The sequence below is a fragment of the Chiloscyllium plagiosum genome, unplaced genomic scaffold, assembly GCF_037043375.1.
Source record: "Chiloscyllium plagiosum isolate Xiang-an unplaced genomic scaffold, Cpla_swu_hap1 HiC_scaffold_32, whole genome shotgun sequence".
Classification (NCBI taxonomy): Eukaryota; Metazoa; Chordata; class Chondrichthyes; order Orectolobiformes; family Hemiscylliidae; genus Chiloscyllium; species Chiloscyllium plagiosum.
This window is the reverse complement of record NW_028270170.1, coordinates 22341508-22349235: the sequence shown is the minus strand read 5'-3', so window position 1 is coordinate 22349235 and position 7728 is coordinate 22341508.

The window sequence follows — 7728 nt, the reverse complement described above, 5'->3', positions numbered from 1 at the left end:
GGCACCGATGGTCGTCCAGATATTACTACTCTCGAGGACCCATTTGTTAACCTCCTGTCTAGTTTCCGACATTCACTCTGCAAAACCTCATCCCTTTTCCTACCGATGTCGTTGGCACCACTGATCACTTTCCCCTTTTTGCACCCTCTCCAAGACATCCTTGACCCTGGCACCAGGATGGCAATACACCATCCTGATGTCTTGCTGACCAAAGCAGAAACATCTATCTGTGCCCCAGACCACAAAGTTACAATTAATTGCTTGGATCCAGGTATAACCGTCATTACAGTAGAGCCACTCACAGTACCAGAAACCTGGTTGTCAGTGCTATACTCGAGGTCATCCTCCCTACTGTGTTCAAATGGCATACCTGTTGTCGATGAGGATAGCCACAGGAGACTCCTGCAAGACCTGCCAACCTCTCCTACCTTCCTAGCAGTCAACTATCTAGCTGACTGTATCTGCAGTGTCTCCAAATTCCTGATATTGGCATCCATCACACCTGCTTGCTCTTGTAAACTCCTCATTGCCTCTTACTGTCACTCCATGCAGTCCAATAGGATTCACAACCAAATAAACGTTCTGCAGACAAAACCACCAGGGATATTCGAAATCTCCCTGATCTCCCACATCTGACAGAGCACATTAGTCATCAAAAAGCCATTTCTGTCCCTTTAACAATCTACAGATGCCACAAACATACACAACAGGCTTTGCTAAAAAATGCAGCATTGTACAGTCTTACTGCTCAGAAATACTGCTCTGGGTCAACTCAATAACTGTCCTTTTAATATTAAAAGTCAATCAAGAGACCGATCAAAGTATAAACATAAAAAAAATACCCTCACCCTACTCACGATTATCGACTTACAAAACAAAAACAGATTAAGACTCACCACCCCATATGCATTCACATCCAAAGGGTCATTAGCCACCATTTCTGTCATCTCCAATGGGATGCCATAACCAGACACATATTCACCTCCCCTCCCTGGTCAGTCTTAACAGCAATCATTCCCTCTGGCACATCTTAGTCCACTCCTCCTCCACTCCCAACACCTCCCATAACCCAATGGCTCCTTCCCATGCAATCATAGAAGCTATAATACCCACTCATTTACTTCCTCCCTCCTCAGCAAACAAGGCCCCAGACACAGGTGAAGCAGCAATTTACCTGCACTTCACTCCATCTACTCTACTGTATTCACTGCTCACAATGCGGTCTCCTTTACTTTGGGGAAACGAAATGCAAACTGGAAGATCATTTTGCAGAACACCTACATTCTGTCCACAAAAATAACTCTAAGTTTCCAGTTGCCTGCCACTTCAACACACCAGCATTTTTCCTGACCAACATCTCTCTTTTGGATTTGCTGCATGTTCCACTGAGGCTCAGCGCAAGTGTAAGAACAGCATCTCATTTTCCACTTGGGAACCCTGCAGCCTTCAGGACTCAGTATTGAGCTCAATAATTTCAGGGCCTTTATACCTTCTTCCAATCCTTTTCCCAAATCCTCAAACACCAGGTCTTGTCATCACATGGGTTGTGACCACAACCATCCCTTTGTCAACAGAATAACATAAGAACTAGGAGCAGGAGTAGGCCATTTGGCCCTTCGAGCCTCATCCGCCATTAATTAAGATCACAGCTGATCTTTTCGTGACCTCAGCTTCACTTTCCCACACTCTCACCATAATCCTTAATTCCTTTACTGTTCAAAAAAAGTCGACCTTAGCTTTAAAAACATTTACTGAAGTAGCGACAACTACTTCACCGGGCAAGGAATTCCATAGATTCACAACCGTCTGGGCGAAGAAGTTCCTTCTCAATTCAGTACTAAATCTGCTCCCCTTAATTTTGAGGCTATGGCCTCTTGTCCCAGTTTCACCTGCCAGTGGAAACATAGAACATAGAACATTACAGCACAGTACAGGCCCATCAGCCCTCGATGTTGCGCCGACCTGTGGAACCAATCTGAAGCCCATCTATCCTACACGATTCCATTTTCATCCATATGTCTATCCAATGACCATTTAAATGCCCTTAAAGTTGGCGAGTCTACTATTGTTGCAGGCAGTGCGTTCCACACCCCTACTACTCTGAGTAAAGAAACTACCTCTGACATCTGCCCTATATCTATCACCCCTCAATTTAAAGCTATGTCCTCTCATGCTAGCCATCACCATCTGAGGAAAACAGTTCTCCCTGTCCACCCTATCTAACCCTCTGATTATTTTGTATGTCTCAATTAAGTCACCTCTCAATCTTCTTCTCTCTAACAAAAACAGTCTCAAATCCCTCAGCCTTTCCTCATAAGACTTTCCCTCCATACCTAGTAAATCTCCTCTGAACCCTTTCCAAAGCTTCCACATCTTTCCTTTCATGCGGTGACCAGAACTATACACAATACTCCAGGTGCGACTGCACCAGAGTTTTGTACAGCTGCAGCATGACCTCGTGGCTCCAAAACTCAATCCCTCTACCAATAAAAGCTAACACACCACTTTCTTAACAACCCTATTAATCAGGTATCTATGTATATGGACACTGAGATTTCTCTGCTCATCTACACTACCAAGAATCTTATCATTAGGCCAGTACTCTTTATTCCTGTTCCTTCCAAAGTGAATCACCTCACACTTTTCCACATTAAACTCCATTTGCCAACTTTCAGTGCAGCTTTGCAGCTTATCTATGTCCCTCCATAAACTGCAACACCCTTCTGCATTATCCACAACTCCACCGAGTGTCATCCACAAATTTACTAACCCATCCTCTATGCCCTCATCCAAGTCATTTATAAAAATGACAAACAGCACTGGCCCCAAAACAGTTCCTTCCGGTACACCACTAGTAACTGAACTCCAGGATGAACATTTCCCATCAACCACCACTCTCTGTCTTCTTTCAGCTAGCCAACTTCTGATCCAAACTGCTAAATCCCCCTCAATCCCATGCCTCCATATTTTGTGCAATAGCCTACCATGGGGAAACTTATCAAATGTCTTATTGAAATCCATATACAATACATCAACCACTTTACCCTTATCCACATGTTTGGTCACCACCTGAAATAACGCAATAAAGTTTTGAGGCATGTCCTACCCTTCACAACATTGTGTTGACTATCCCAAATCAACTTATTCCTTTTGAGATGATTATAAATCTTATCTCTTATAACCTTTTCCAACACTTCACTCACAACCGAAGAAAGGTTCACTGGTCTATAATTACTAGGATTATCTCTACTCCCCTTCTTGAAAAAGGGGACATTTGCTATTCTCCAGTCTTCTAGCAGTATTCCTGTAGACAATGACGACATAAAGATCAAAGCCAAAGGCTCTGCAAACTCCTCCATGCTTCCCAGAGAATTCTCGGATAAATCCCATCCAGCTCAGGGGTTTTATCTATTTTCACACTTCCCAGAATTTCTAACACCTCCTCCTTGCAAACCTTAATCCCATCTAGTCTAGTAGCCTGTAACTCGGTATTCTCCTTGACAGCGTTGTCATTTTCCAATGTGAATACTGACAAAAAATATTCACTTAGTGCTTCCCCTACCTCCTTGGATTCCAGCACAACTTCCCACCGCTTTCTTTGATTGGCCCTAATCTTACTCTGGCCATTCTTTTATTCCTGATATACCTATAGAAACTTTAGGGTTTTCCTTGATCCTACCTGCCAGTGACTTCTCATGTCCCCTCCTGGCTCATCTTAGCTCTGTCTTTAGGTCTTTATTGGCTAACTTGTAGCTCTCAAGTGCCCAAACTGAGCCTTCATGTCTCATCCTAAATAAGCCTTCTTGTTTCTCTTGACAAGAGATTCAACTTCTTTAGTAAACCACGGATCCCTCGATCGACCACTTCCTTCCTACCTGACAGGTACATACTTATCAAGGACAGGCAGTAGCCGTTCCTTGAATAAACTTCACATTTCAGCTGTGCCCATCCCCTGCAGTTTCCTTCCCATTCTGTACATCCTAAATCTTGCCTAATCACATTATAATTGTCTTTTCCCCAGCAATAACTATTATCTACCTATACCTTTCCATTGCTAGCGTAAACATAACCAAATTGTGGTCACTATCACCAAAGTGTTCGCCTACCTCCAAATCTAACACCTGGCTAGGCTCATTACCCAGTACCAAATCCAATGTGGCCTCATCCCTTGTTGGCCTGTCTACATACTGTGTCAGGAAACCATCCTGCACACATTGGACAAAAAACTGACCCATCTAAAGTACTCAAGCTATAGTATTTCCAGCCAATATTTGGAAAGTTAAAGACCCCGGAACAACTACCCTGTTACTCTCGCTCCTATCCAGAATTATTCTTTCCTCTACATCTCTGGAACTATTCGGAGACCTATAGAAAACTCCCAACAGGATGACCTCTCCTTTCTTGTTTCTAACCTCAACCCATACTACCTCAGTAGATGAGTCCTCAAACGTCCTTTCTGCTATCGTAATACTGTCCTTGACTAAAAATGCCACACCTCCCCCTCCTTTACCAATATCTCTGTTCTTACTGAAGCAGCTAAATCCCGGAACTTGCAATAATCAATCCTGTCCTTGCTCTATCCATATCTCTGAAATGGCCACAACATCAAAGTCCCAGGTATGAACCCATGCTGCAAGTTCACCAACCTTATTCTGGATGCTCCTGGCTTTGAAATAGACACATTTCAAACCACCTTCCTGCTTGCTGGTGAACACTTGTGACCTTGAAACCATATTTCTGACCTCACTACTCTCAACCTTCTGGACACTGAAACTACAATTTAGGTTCCCATCCCCCTGCTGAAAAATGCTCTCTACTTCTATCTTATCTATTCCCTTCATAATTTTATACGCTTTTATAAATTCCCCCCTCATTCTTCTAAATTCCAATTAATATAATCCCAGTCTACTCTATCTCTCCTCATAAACCAACTCCCGAATCAACCTCGTGAACTTCCTCTGCCTCCCCCTCTAGTGCCAGTATATCCTTTCTCAAGTAAAGAGACCAAAACTACACGCAGTACTCCAGGTGTGGCTTCACCAGCACCCTATACAGCTGCAACGTAACCTCTCTGCTTTTCAGCTCCATTCCTTTAGCAATGGGGGACAAGATTCCATTTGCCTTCCTAATCACTTTTTGTATCTGCAGACCAACCCTCTGTGATTCACACACAAGGACACCCGGGTCTTTATGCATAGCAGCATGCTGCACCTTTTACCGAGTGAGTAATAATCCGTTATACTGTTACTCCTTCAGTGGCAGTGACTGAAGGTCCCCATTAGCAGTTATTGATTCTCCCAGGCTGACTTTTACTCATTGCTTTTTCTGCCCAACTACTGTTCTCCACCTATCATTTACTCCTTGCTACCCCTCACTTTCCCCATATATGCCAACTTTTCCCTCGCTACAATCAATTCTGCAGAAGAGTCACTGGAACTGAAACATTAACTCTGCTTTCTCTATACAGATAATGCCAGACCTGCTAAGTTTCTCCCGCAATTTCTTTTTTGTTTCAAATAAAGTTTTTCTTGGCTTATTTTTCACCTTGCTGAGCAAGTAAGTTAAGTAAAGTGATCAATGATGTAGCAAACAAATGGAAAATCACTTTAAACTTTCCATCTTAAAAATATAAACTGAAACAAAATGGCTGTTTACTCAGTACCGCTGCTATCTTTAAGTGAATAGTTAATGACATAAAGGCAAGCATAAGTAATAGATGTACCATTGGAAAGACCTTTACTTAGTGGTGAAAGGAGATAAGTGCCTTCCTCCATTGTCTGTGTGGGTGTTCACTCAGCTAATGGACATTAGGCAAAGATTGGGATGCTTGATCAGATGTTGGATTTGGCATATAAAAGTGAGGTTACCTCACCTTAGCAACACCAACAAGTTAAATGAAAGTGATGGAATAAATTATTTTTGAAAATGATCAGTTTAGTTCTCTATACATGTACCAACAAAAATACAGGCGATAGCTCACTTATAACAGGCATTTGCCCAGAACAGAGATGAGTTAATATGTTTTATCACTGGCATTCAACTACCATAAATCATCCAGCCTTACGCAGATGCATTGATCATGGTCACAGAATGTAAGTAATATAAAGAAATGTCATCAAGCTTTCAATAAATAACACATGCGTCGAAACACAATATGGTTGGTCTGTTTGAGAGAAATATTGTTTTTCAGGAAGGATTTCAGGCTACTTTTTAATGTCAGTATGTTATCCCATTTGTACTCAGTGTTTTTCAGCTCAATGGAAAAAGGAACCTGCTCCCACGACTTTGCCCAGTTGCAAAAAAGGCAGAAGGCACCTAGGGCAGTTCTACTTTATTATTTCTCTCATCCCTGCTGGGTGCTGCTATATGAAGACATTACTTAGACATTTCTCCCTTGGCTGGTCTGGAGAACCGACTGGAGAATTAATCCCAAGTCATTCCCACTTAATAAAAGATAAATACAACAATTTAATTTATATACACTTTTCACCATTTCAGGACATCCCACAGCACTGTACACATTCTGAATAACTTTGAAGTTATTAAGCAGCTAATTCATGCAAAGCAAGCTCCCACCAAGACAATGTAAGATAATCAGTGTTTGTCATGGGGATTGAAGGACAAACGTTAGTCAGGTCTGAAAGTTAATGAACAAAACCTCAGCACCATGATAGTGCCCTGAAGAGAAAGTGATACACAATCATATCAGTACACTATCCCATCGCAATTGTTCTATCTTATATCTGAATTCAGTGGTAAATCAAGGTGCTTTAAAATACATCCACTGATTTCCAATTCTGAAAATACGTGGCGAAATGTCATCTGCATCCGAATTGTGTATTTGGTCTGAGAGACTCATACTCAGAGCGTTCAAGAAGAAGTTCATTGCTAATTACCTTAAAAGAAATAGTAAACAATAACATCTGCAGACCACAGCCTTTGCAGCTCCATCTCAGAAAATCTAACCCTAAAAATACATCTCCATAAAGTGAGCTTGTTGATAAAAAAAGTTATTGTGTAGATACTCGTCCTCATCCAAGTTCAAGAAGGTTTGAAAAGCCGTAAGACTTGATTAATTTAAAACGTCAAACAAAAGCAAAAAATATACAGCTGGGAAAGCAATGTTATCAAAGTAGGGGATTACAGTTTGGACTCAGCCTGCAGAGAGGAGTGGTGGGTAACTGCGACACCTACACGTACTCAGGGTAAATAGCAATTCTGACTGAGAAGTACCTACCCCACGATTCGCGGCTGAGGAGCGCGCAGAACCATGTTCTGGGATTTGTTTTCATGCACAGTCTAACGCTCACTTGTCAAATTTGTAACATTTATAGAACTCACCTTCCTCACCTCAGTTAAATCGTCAAAACAGATGAAAGTTTACCCTGGTGTAGCCCATCTACAAATAACAAAACGTTTGTCTACTGCATTCTGTAAGTTTTGAAAGTTTAAGAGATCCACGTCTAGCGCTGATTTGTTTTCAGCGCGATTAACTGCTTTGCCTTCTCCCACCCAGATGGCGGTTGAACATCTCAGTGCCCACATTCAAAGTTGCTAATGTTGTGGCAGGATCATGTCAAGCGTAGAACTGATGCAAAACACATTTGGCATAATTATCCACAAAGGAACGCAACCCATGTTTAAGGTTCATTTACCTTCTGCTTTCTACAATGCTCCTTGATAAGTTTTTTTTAATGGATCCTAGCTTTATTTTAAGCAAAAACGTAA